Source organism: Pavona decussata, unplaced genomic scaffold, assembly GCF_977016875.1.
Source record: "Pavona decussata unplaced genomic scaffold, jaPavDecu1.1 SCAFFOLD_240, whole genome shotgun sequence".
In the NCBI taxonomy this organism is placed as follows: Eukaryota; Metazoa; Cnidaria; class Anthozoa; order Scleractinia; family Agariciidae; genus Pavona; species Pavona decussata.
The window spans coordinates 225,908-238,574 of record NW_028145645.1 but is presented as its reverse complement, the minus strand read 5'-3'; the positions used below and the strand labels follow the sequence as shown (position 1 = coordinate 238,574).

General features: G+C 37.9%; 1 protein-coding gene, 1 long non-coding RNA gene and 1 pseudogene across 5 annotated transcripts in view; 2 read left to right on the top strand and 1 right to left on the bottom strand.

Moving 5' to 3' along the window:
- Positions 1-12,667, bottom strand: part of LOC146457559 (ZP domain-containing protein-like) — a 74,254-nt pseudogene that overhangs the window by 4,613 nt on the left and 56,974 nt on the right. The gene's annotated exons all lie outside the window — the stretch shown is intronic.
- LOC146457561 (uncharacterized) overlaps positions 1-12,667 on the top strand; it is a 70,668-nt gene that overhangs the window by 9,630 nt on the left and 48,371 nt on the right. The window lies entirely within an intron of this gene.
- Positions 5,697-12,667, top strand: part of LOC146457560 (sacsin-like) — a 55,342-nt gene continuing 48,371 nt past the window's right edge. Inside the window, exon 1 of one of the 3 annotated variants that reach the window (XM_085091803.1) lies at positions 5,697-5,835. The gene's annotated coding sequence lies outside the window, so the exon portion shown is untranslated. Of the gene's footprint in view, positions 5,836-8,169; positions 8,294-11,729; positions 11,908-12,667 lie in introns of those variants that run through there. The other 2 variants (XM_085091804.1, XM_085091805.1) reach the window with 2 other exon arrangements.

The window sequence follows — 12,667 nt, the reverse complement described above, 5'->3', positions numbered from 1 at the left end:
GTTGACAAATATATTGTGATTTTTTCAGAAAGTGGAGCAAAATAATGAAGCATTTTATGGTGTCGTGAGCGGAGCATTTTCAATCTTCCTTAATTTGTGTACACGGCCTTATCCTTCTATAGAAATGTTGCAACGTTGTGAAAACAATATGGCAAACTTCCCAAAGATACCCAAAGGGTGGATAATAGGGTGCATATGGGAAGTTGAAGTTGAACTTCTCTTACCCCCGCACTGTTTAACCATCCACTCCTGGCCTTCGCAAGATTTTTGAAGAGTCTTATCCACAATGCTGCCCTCGTCGCACTGTTTGCTTCAGGCTCACAATAAGAGCACTAGGAAATGACATAATTCTATTAACACATGCGCACATTCGCAACTGTTTTTAATGTAGGGCGCTCAGAATGAGCTGAGCTGAGGAAGTCGGGGAGTCACGAACAAGTCGCGATCTCAGAAAAGTGACATCGTGTCTTGAAGCGGGCCGTATCTCTCTATTTCTCTACTCCATTTGCAAAACAGAGAACAGGACAAGGAAGGTGGAAAAAGCCGCTCAATTTAGAAACGATCTTTATCCTTTTCTTTTCGCGCTCCCTGTTTTCTAATGCTATAAATATTTGGGGGCCTTATGCTAATCTAAATACTCTGAGGTGTCTTTTCGCCGTTTTAGAGACAATTAACGGGAGGCCACTTGCAGATGTTCGTTACGCGTGTTCAATAGGTTTATTCTGAGTGAAAACAAACGCAAATAAATGTCCTTTTTATTCACATTTTAATCAGCTACCAAAAACATTCTAATTGATATGAGTAAACTTAACCTCAGAATCAATTTTTTTTAAGAGGAACGGAATCAGACAACCTCGGTTAGTCCGGCTTGTGCTTTTTTGATAGCAAGTTTGAAGTAATATTTCTCAAACTCATTAATAATTCATCAAGCCAAAACAAAGCAAATCACTACCGTGAAGGAGGTTTAGAAATGAGATCTTAATTATCATAAAATTTTGTGAACTTTTGCTACGAATTTCTCCAAGAATTATCAATAGTTTGAGAAGCTATACAAAACACTCGAAAGAGTGTTTCCTCCTGTTTCCAAACACCTCGAAGTTGGTTAAAAAAAACTCGGCTGCGCCTCGTTTTTCCAACCTACTTCTCGGTGTTTGGAAATCGGAGGAAACATTCTTCCTCGTGTTTGATATATTACATCAAACAAAACTGAAACTTAAATGGCTGTGATCAGGCCTACGGGCATCATGGCTAATTTGGCACTTTCGGACTGGTAGAGATCTTTCAATTTACAGTATTCACGCCCTCAAACCCGGGCAAAAGCATTTAACAGTCTAGAGACTCGTGTAAAAGGTAACTTACCCCAGAATGTTCAGTGCAGTCTTTGCACTCCTTGCCGCTGTGTTGTGAACAGTTTGCTAGAGCAAAATGGAACATGCACCAATGCATTACAAAAGCGAACGACCTGGCTAATTCTACCTATACTATGGAACTAGAGGGGTAATCTTGAGCTTTTGCACGTGATTTCAGCTAAATACAGATCACGATTTGGGAATCAGTTTGAGAGAAGAAACTGTCATTTCATTTCACATAAGAAATAATGAACAGCTAGGATTTTGGACGGACCAAAACACAAATCCTAGTTTTCAAATATTCAGCTTAAGTATCGTGTTGGGGGCCATTAATATTTTTGTTAGTCAGGGGGGGGGGGGGGGGGGAGGGAGGCGGGGTACGTGGGCTGGCGAAATTTGAGCAAGAATGGATGTGAAAACAAACCAATTCCATTTGCAGGGGTCACACAGAAAATTAAGCATTTGGAAGACCTGATAGCCACTAATATTCAGTGGCAAAAACTCCCTTAAATTGAAGTGAGGTATGTGTGGGGGAGGGGGGTGGGGTGGGGACAATGGCCATATTTCATCAAGGGTACAATTGGATGGAAAAGAATTCCATACAAGCTTGATAGAAACAAATGAAAGGTTCCTTAATTGTCTTAGTTTACTGACATAAATGTTCTGAAATAGCAATGACTATAAAACAAAACATTTGGGCACTATGGCCTCCTATGTTAAGGCTGGAAATGATTTGTTCCTGGCCAATTCTTCAAACAGGGATTATGCCTGGTTGGGAGACCGAGATATGTCCAGAAATACACGCTAATGAGATTCATGAGCTGGGTGTACCCTAACCTTAATTCTCACTAAAACACACAATTCTGTCAAACATGAAGTAATATAAAACAACAAAAAGGCCTGTTTTATATGAAGTACCCAAATTCAGGGTCAGGTGCATTTCTGGACATAAGTGGAGAGACCTGGACTATAAACCCAATTTCTAGAAGCATTAATCAATCATCTCCTCAATGAAATGTAGGCTCCCAAGTTAAGTGGGGGCGATAGCGCAAAGACAAAAATCGAGCTGGAGAGGGGGATGGGGGGGGGGGGGGAAGAAAGGAAGGGAGCCTGTGGGCATTCTTTTGATGCCACCATTCCACCCCCTTGTAATTAACCTGTGAGTAATTTTATGTCACAAGGTAATTTTATGCCAATCAATTCGCTCGAATGAGTCGGAATATCAATAATATTTGGCCACTGGAACATCAAACTCTTGTTGCAACCAGTCGGTAAATATTCCAAAAACAGCTTGCTTTTTATCCACAGATTGTAAAGAAATCTTCAGCTCTTTTATAACCCCAACGATCTGACGAAAAGATTTGTTCTAGTTCCATCTCTCCAAACTGCAAGCTGAAGAAGCGTCACAATTTATGCAAGTGTATACCATGTGACATCCATACGATTCAATGTGTCGATATTCTTTGCAAAGCTGTCAACAATGGCCTATCAAACCAATCAGATCATGATACCAGAATCTTGTATCACAAGACAGCAGCATTGAATGTCCACAGGCTCCCTTTCTTTCTTTCTTTCTTGCCCCCTGGCTCGCAGATTTTTCTTTTCACCAAATACCCCACTAGGAAGGCCTGAGCGCAGGCTAATGATATGCAGAATTGTATTATCAAACAATTCCTGGGAATTTGGCAACTCCGGTAATCTCTTAAAACATTTAACTCAACTGTGTTGAGTATACTTCTGGGAAATTGCCTGATTTTTCTCAAAACATTTTATTTACAGCTGGCAAGTGACTACCAAAATGTGGAATCTCCGTCATAGATATGAAGAAATTCCAAGTTCATATATGCAATGAATGACCTTTTGAAATTAGTTTGTTACGCGTAAACAATCGCGTTCATATTACCACCGATTTCATTGATATGCGACCCTCGAATAAAAACTCCCGCGAGCATTTGGCAATTCGCTTCCATCAATCATGCGCTCTTTATATGGTATTATAGGAATGCCGCTCTTGTTTTCAAAAATATGATAGCCATTGTGTAGCCTGTTTGTTCGACATGGTTGCTTCTTATTCTTTGAGTCTACGTTGGCGACTGGTGATTTCGCTCGTGCAGGGGTTGAGCGCGATCGCTATAGCAAGACTTCTGAAAGTGGGCTTGCCATTTGTGAGGAAAATTTGGAAAAAAATACAGAAATACCTCTCCACAGTTGTTGATTACCCAACCCGGACTGGAAAAGCAAGACAAATGGACGGTAGGTTCAAAAAGAATCACATAAATCAGCATAAATAAACCAGCATGGTATGCAGTAGATAGCCTTGATTGCCTTTTATCATTTACAGCACATGACGCATTGCTTCTAAAGAGAGTATGTGAGCAATATTCAGGAGAATACGAAGATGAAATACAATGATAGCTTTGCAGTATGCAAGAGGAAAGACAGTCAGTGTGGCTTCCATCAATCGATACCCAACCCCTGCATGTGCAAATACACCACTCGCCAACGTAAACTTAAAGAATAAGAAGCAACCATGTCGACCGAACAGGCTACACAGTGGCCGCCATATTTTTTGAAAATAAGAGCGGCATTCCTATAACACAATATAAGGAGCGCATGATTGACGGAAGCGAATCGCCAAATGCAGCCAATTGCTCGTAGGAGTTTTTATTCGAGGATCGTGTATCAATGAAATCGGTGGTAAACTGGGTATTAAATGCTTCTACAAAAATTATGTGTTTGTTTGAAGAAAGATGTTTATAAATGAATCCAGTGAATTCTTATCATCCCAGTCCTACAGATTTAATGTGCTACTTCGGAGAAGTCCAAGAAAATATAGTCTGACAATACAATATATTTCATATGTACATATTTCATGGCCATGCAACAACAAGTCCCGCAATTCTAGGCGATCCTGTAACGCAACACAAGCACATCGTCGGGAAGTAATATCATTTCTGGACCCTTTTATCGCATTTAACATTTCAATTGTTTTCGTAACATTTGAATCGAAGAAATGAAACATAACAGTTATACTACGGAGCTATACAGACGCGTATGCCGCTTGAAATTTACGCGATTAAACAATCGATCAAAGGGAAAGAAGATAAAAATAATGATTCCTTGTTCGAGCAGAAACGGCTTTAGTTCAATTCACTTCAGATACCAGCAAAAAGTTGTTTAGTTGCCCTCGCAAATCACCTTACTAGTTTATATAAATGTAGCCAAACCGGGTGATTTTGTAAATGAATGTAATGTAAAGACTGGAGCTATTGCCTGCAAACCAAACACAACATTCGTATTTAACACCAATTGTGTGACCTTCGAAACTAAAGTACATCTGTAGCTACGATCAAATGGGAATCGACACAACATATTCAACTCACCGGCAGTAACATGGTGATGCCATATCTGCGTGAAGTACAATGTGGCGATAAATATAAGGATCGGGAAATTGTTTAAACGAAACATGTTCAAGTCTTTGAAAGAAGATCGAGGAAGCAATGTGCACACGCATACAAATGAGACGGAAGTTGTCGTGCGAATATTTATAGCCGAGTGGGGGACTGGATTCGAACACTTAAGGAAAGCACAAACATTCCTAGAAGACAGGAGTTTGCCGAGAAAGCGAGTAATAATTAACTGTAAAGGAAACTAGTTCCTGTTAGAGATCGCAGAGTCTACTGTAATAAGGATATTTATTCGGGTTTAAAGTAAAAGTAACAGACTGAGTCTTGTCTTATTCCAATAAATGTGGAGCGACAAAAAATAAATAAATAAATAAATAAATAAATAATAATTAATAATAATAATGCTATCGAAATGAATTGTAAATAGGTTTAAATAGTTCTTTTTTCTACTTTTAACTTGTATGTTAATAAAGAGATAATAATAAAGAGATAATAATAATAATAATTATTATTATCTCTTTATTATTATTATTATTATTATTATTATTATTATTATTATTATTATTATTATTATTATTATACTTTTTTATTTATTTATTTTTTTAAGTGTTTCCATCGTGAGGAAGAGAAGTTTTAGTATTTAGATTGAGGATTTTATGGATTGTAAATACGGTCTATATTCTAAGGACTTTGGTCGTTGCATTGATTGGCTACGGCTGGCCGCCCAATCATTGTTTAGGATATCTGGGCATCCAGAGGTTTTTACTGCCATAATAAAAAAAAACCCGCGTTTCATCGTAATTTTATTTATTAGTTCCTATTCAACATGGTTTAAGCGAGCTGACTGTTTGACAAACATTTGACCCTGTTGATATGTAAATCTGCTGATTTTCTCGGAAATTGCTGTCAGCGGAAACTACAAAAGGGTTTCATGGAATCTTGCGTGATTCTTGGAAAGGCTCTGTTTGTTTCCAGCGCTGGCATTCTGTATGCAACTGATATCGATGTCGTATTCGAGTGTATTATTATAAATTTGGGAAAGCTTTCGTGGAAGTGTTTGTACCGATGACAATGTAAAGGTAAGAAGATATTTGCACGGCTTAGTACTATATAAATCAAAGACAACGGGTTAATTCACAGTTTCATACAGTTTTAGGTGCCCGCTATGGGGACACGAAAGTTAACGGTGTTAAATTAAATCTTCAGTGATTTGTACCGAGTATGTGTGTCCTGGTTCGGACGAAGCACCCAAACAAATTATTTGTTATCACAGAGTAGTGCCTGTGGTGAGCTGAGATTTGGCCTGCAAAACTTACCACATGATCAAACTTACATCTGAAAACTGAGGACCACCCAATGGTTTATTTTGGTCCGGTCGGAATATCTGTCTCGAAGGTCCGCTAGCTCGCCATTGAATTAGTTGGGATTGAATTCTAAAGAGAAGCTCCGAAATTCTTGGATGTATTGTCACGTGCACCTAAACTCGTTTAGTAACCTGAGAGCGATATAAAGTCAAAAGGCCCAACAGCTCGTAAATCGTAATGTTGGCGGGTAATCTGTTCCCTGAACGGGGTTTCTGCGACTGAAATATTCAGCTGAAGAATCCAACCGTATCAAACTGTTTTAGCATGCATTCTATCCGTTTTAGGACCCGTAAAAGGTCTTGGAAAACAGAAATTGACATTTTAAATGTTTTTCTTAATCATTCTCGTAGGGTTACTTACCGATATGAAGGGGTAACAGCTTTTCTCAGTTGTTTGAAAATCTTGTAATAACGAAAATGGCGGTTCAGTTTTCAAGTCTTCGCGGTTCAGGCATGGCGGCAGCTCGTCCTCGGTCCGCATCTCCAATGGAAAGGCGTTAAACTCGGATCGTGTACAAAAAAATACTACGAATACAGATTTGGATTTACTTTTTGTACTTTTTAGTTAAATTCTAGTGATTTTTCATACTTGAAAATAAGGATATCACGAAGAACGGTTTGTTTAGCTTCTTGAAGTATGCAAAATGCATCGCCGGCGCTTGAACGCCGCAAACTCAAGAAACTAACTTTCAATTCCATGGTGTGCGAGACGAACGAACAGAATTTTTTTATTTTCTTCAATCTCAACTAAATCAGTAAAGCAAAATCCTGCTTTCATTCTCTGCATTCGAAGGAGATGCAATGTTCATGAATTTTGCCGGTTTTCGTGGCCGTATTGCTAGCCGTTAGCCGTCCGAACCAAGAAACTGTAAGTGGTAAGAATAACTGAACATTGAAATATCAATTCGTAATTTCAGTTCGACGTTCCAACTCAGTGTCAACTCGAAAGTAATTCATAATAGTTTGTTTCATTTATACTAGCAATTCGCCTTCTAAGCCGGCATATTTATGAAGGTGTAATGATAAGTATAGGCAATTAATTCAAGGCGACATGAGCAAGATATTCATCGGCTATAAGGATATAAAATTAATGCACCTTCGCATCGTCGACATCGTTAAAATCCCTGCTTTTACGAGTTCACGGAAGGAATAAAAAAAGACCACTACATCTTAAGCAAGTCATTTCAACCTACTATTAACTATTCTTTTCCGTTAAAAAATTCTATCACAAACGCAAAGTATGACAACAACCAACTTTATCTACCCCTTAGTCTACAAAAGGCATTTACAATGTAACACACAAATATTAGGGGTTCTGGCTACCTGAAATAATCTTACAGTTTCAAATGGACCCGACAGGATACATATTCTATCAGAGAAAGTTTTAGCTCGTTGTTTGAAAGGAATTAATCCATATAGCTAGACAAGATTCCATGTCAATTGTTATTATTTATTAGTATTATATACAACTCCTAAATGTGAGGCGCATTTAAAAACTGTATACTAGTTGAATTTGTGCCACATAAATAAATATTATTATTATTATTATTATTATTATTATTATTATTATTATTACAAACAACATGTAAAATGATTACTGGTAGTGAAGTGAAACTTCCTTACCTTCATGAACATAATTAACAGATTGACAACAACTGTCTGTAATGAAGTTATGTATCATAAAATGCAAAGGTTCAAGGTTCATTTATTTCACACTATTTACACAACATTAACATAGAGAGTAAAGTATTATAACAGATAATTACAAGATAAAAATAAATACAGTTCAAATTATAAAATGTGTGTGGTGGTCAAAGTAGCAAAGGCTTTCTAGTTGACCACCACAAAGACAAGAAGACATAAGTTCCATCAAGGATTGAAGATAAACTGAAAGACACGCTTACGTACGCTGATAGCTTAGGTTGACAGTTTGATAAATTTCTGTACCGATAACAAAGTAAATATTTTGGCCCTGTTGCTATGTAAATCAGCTGCTTTTCTCGGAACTACTGTCAGCGGAAGTTACAAAGGGTTTCACGGAATCTTAAGAGATTCTTGGTAACGCCCTGTTTGTTGCCAGCGCTGATGTACTGTTTGCAATGTTGCATTCGAGTGAATTATTATAAACTTGGGAAAGCTTTCTTGGAAGTTTCTGTACCGATAACAAAGTAAAGGTAGGAAGATATTTGTACGGCTACTGTATAAATAGAAGGCAATCGGTTAATTTACGGGTTTACGCAGTTTCTGCGTGCTATGGCGAAACGAAAATGAACCCGATGTTAAATCAAATCTTCAATGATATGTATGGTTAATGTTTGTCCTGGTTCGGACGAAAGATGTAAACGAATGATTTGTTGCCACAGAAGAGCAGTGGTGAGCTGAGATTTGGCTTGTAGGGGGCACCCAATAGTTATAACCGGGAAAATTGATTCGTTTTGTTTTCGAAGCTTCGAAAAAATCGTTAAGAGAGCGAAATAAAGTCAGCTAGGATTTTCAGAAAAGGCAGCAACAGCTTGGAAATTCGAGGGATGGGTTTGTTCCAGAAAACCTGATGTTTAGCCACTGAAGGAGTTAGCTAAAGTATCCGAACTGAGCAGAGGTATTTTGCAGAATGCCGAACGGACAATCCATAATAGTCCTATAATGTCAAATGTCTGTAATAATAAGAACTAAAAGCTCACCGTCAGTCGCTAAATAGTATAGAAGAGTGCTAAGACCTAAATAATATCGTTCGTTGCTAACCTAAAATGTTCTCGTTGGATGCCCTAGATTTAACTGTCTTAACTGTGTTAGCATGCACAACTTTACCTCCTACTGGCCCGACAAAGGTATTCTTAATCATTCTGGTTGGGCTACTGGCCCGAGAAGAAGAGCCAACAGTTTCTCTACTTGTTTGCAAATCTATCCATTGGTCTGGGCAACGCGTCCTTGGTCCGGATCCCATGGAAAGGTGATAAACTCGCGTACAAAAATTTGTCAGAGACTTTATGGATTTATTTCTTGCATGTTTTGGTTAAATTATAGTGATTTCCACATGCTTGAAAATAAAAACCCAGCGAATAATGTTTTGTTTCGTTTCCGCGGAAGAATGCAAAATTCATCACTCTCGAAACTCAAAATCTGCGAAACTCGAGCTGAGTTTAGGCTATATTTTCCTCAATCCACTAGTAAATTTGTAAAGCCAAATCCTCCTTCTTTTTGCCTTTGAGGCAGAAGGAAGGTTCATGAAATTGTCCAGTTTTCACTGCCATGCTTGCCGCTGCGTTAGCCGCTAGTGTCGACCGGACAAGGAAACTATTGCGGCAAGAATAACATTAATATCTCAATTCGTAATTTTAGGGAGGCATTGCAATTGTCATCGAAAATATCTTGGGCTGGCCGAAAGAAAGTCATTACAATTTATTTATACAAACAATTAGCTTTCTAAGCGCACATATACGAAGGCATGGATGATAACTGTAAGCGCGCAAGTATTAAATTCGAGGAGACATGAACAAGTAAATATTATCGAAACAAAATTTAAAGTGCCTTAGCATCGCTGCATAGCAAAGACAAGGCTCCCGATGCGAGTTTTTGGAAGCAAATAGACCATTAAACCTTACTAAACCATTGTTCAGTTTTCTTTGAAAATTATATCTTAAACGGAAAGTACCTACATATTCTGTCACAGCAAGTTTCGACTCGTTGAAGGCCGAGTCCGTATTGCATTGATTTACGCCATGTCTAACTATTCCCGCTCATGAAGAACGAAATATTTGACATCAGTCGGTTGTTCTCCATGATATACTCAGTGAAACCGCGTGTAAAGGAACTTTGCACTTTCACTGAAAGCTTACTTAATTTATGTATCGAAAAATGCAAAGGGGAAGCATGAATCCGTTCAAGGATTAATACAAACTAAAAGACGGGCTTATAAATAACTAACAGATTAGTTTTTGTAGTAACTGTGGCACCCAGTTGAGTGCACTGAACAAGAACATTAAAGCAAAACAGTTTAAATGTTATCTCGTGAGTTCCCAGATCGTTTAGTGGCTTTTCAAAGGCATGTTTTCGTAGCCTGATACCTTCTGATCTTTTCAGATGTTTTAACTGAAAATTTGAGTCTAAGAAAGTGTGACGGAAACGGAATCTTCAGTGTTTCCTGAGTTTACGAGCTGTTGAAAATGCTAGCTGAACTTCGGAGACCGAATCAAAGAAATTGGTTTCCAGTAGTTTCCAGTGGGCGAAATTTTCAGCTGAAAAACCAAATCCGAATTTCTGGGTCGATAAAGGCCCTTCGAACAAGTATCCACCTTAAGCATACTGTTGGCTAACCTGGTTGAAGAAAAAGGATCTCTTAGACCTTACCTCTGTAGGACTCTGCTTTCACCGAAAAGGGTATTTTGTTTTGAAATTTTCAAGTGCTGGCATACTGCTTAATCGAGAATCGATCGTCTAGGCAGCGATTAAAGGCATTAGCGACAAAAAAAATGAAGCAAAGTTAATGTAAAACTGATCAAGAAAGTAGCTTTCCGTGGTGTGCGAAAGTATCAGATTTTGCCCTCAATCTCTACTTAATTTGTTAAGCAAAATCCCGCTTTCATTCTCTGTATTCGAAGGAGATGCAACCGGCGTTTATGAATATTTCCGGTTTTCGCTGCCATGCTTGCCGCTAGTCGGTCTGAACCAAGAAACTGTAAGGTTCAAGAATAACATTGAAATATCAATTCGTAATTTCAGTTTGACGTTACACTGAAGAAATTCATAACAGTTTATTATATTTATACTAACAATTCGCCTTCTAAGCGCATTTATATGAAGGTATAATGAAAAGTATAGGCAATTAATTCAAGGCGACATGAGCAAGATATTCATCGGCTATAAGGATATAAAATTAATGCACCTTTGCATCGTCGACATTAAAATCCCTGCTTTTACGAGTTCATGGAAGGAATAAAAAAAGACCACTACATCTTAAGCAAGTCATTTCAACCTACTATTAACTATTCTTTTCCGTTAAAAAATTCTATCACAAACGCAAAGTATGACAACAACCAACTTTGTCTACCCTTAGTCTACAAAAGGCATTTACAATGTAACACACAAATATTAGGGGTTCAGGTGGCTACCTGAAATAATCTTACAGTTTCAATTTGACCCGACAGGACACATATTCTGTCAGAGCAAGTTTTAGCTCGTTGATTGAAAGTAATCCTTATAGCTAGACAAGATTCCACGTCAATTGTTATTATTTATTAGTATTATACACAACTCCTAAATGTGAGGCGCATTTGATTACTGCATAGTTGAATTTGCGCCACATAAATAAATATTACTATTATTATTCCAAACAACATGTAAAATAATTACCGCTAGTGAAGTGAAACTTTGCCTTACCTTCATGAACAAAATTAATAGATTCGGCCCTATGCGCCATCTTGGCACCAGGGGACAAGTAAAATAAAAAAATGCAAAGACAAGAAGACCTAAGTTCCATCAAGGATTGAAGACAAACTTTAAAAGACACGCTTACGCTGATAGTTTAGGTTGACAGTTTGATAAATTTCTGTACCGATAACAAAGTAAATATTTTGGCCCTGTTGTTATGTAAATCAGCTGCTTTTCTCGGAAATACTGTCAGCGGAAGTTACAAAGGGTTTTTCATTGAATCCGTTGGGCGATTCTTGGAAACGCCCTGTTTGTTGCTGCAACGCTGATGTACTGTTTGCAATGTCGCATTCGAGTGGATTATTATAAACTTGGGAAAGCTTTCTTGGAATTTTCTATACCGATGACAATTAACGTAAAGGTAGGAAGATATTTGTACGGCTACTGTATAAATCGAAGACAATCGGTTAATTCACGGGTTTATGCAGTTTCTGCGTGCTATGGCGAAACGAAAATGAACCCGGTGTTAAATCAAATCTTCAGTGATTTGTACGGTAATGTTATCCTGGTTCGGACGAAAGACGCAAACGAATGATTTGTTACCATAGAAGAGTAGTGGTGAGCTGAAATTTGGCCGGCAAGGGGCACCCAATAGTTAATTTCGATGGAACATATCTATCCGGAAGATCTAACTCGCCGTTGAAATTCGTCGGATTGCATTGCATTTGTAAACAAAAACTAGCGATTTCTTGAGTGTATTATCACCTAAAAATTTAATAATCGGGAAAATTGATTAGTTTTGTTTTCGAAAGTTCGAAAAATATCGTTAAGAGAGCGAAATAAAGTCAGCTAGGATTTTCAGAAAAGCAGCAACAGCTTGTAAATTCGAGAGATGGGTTTAATTTGTTCCCGAAAACCTGATGTTTAGCCACTGAAGAATTTAGCCAAAGAATCCGAACAGCAGAGATATTTTGCAGAATGCCGAACGGTGAATCCATAGAAATCCTATAATGTCAAATGTCTGTCATAACAAGAACTAAAAGCTCACCGTCTGTATATTCAGTGCTTAACACTAAATAGTAGAGAAGAGTGTTTAGAGCTAATTAATATCGTTCGTTTCCTACCTAAAATGTTCTCGTTAGATGTTCCAGATTTAACTGTGTTAGGGACTTGTCAGAAAT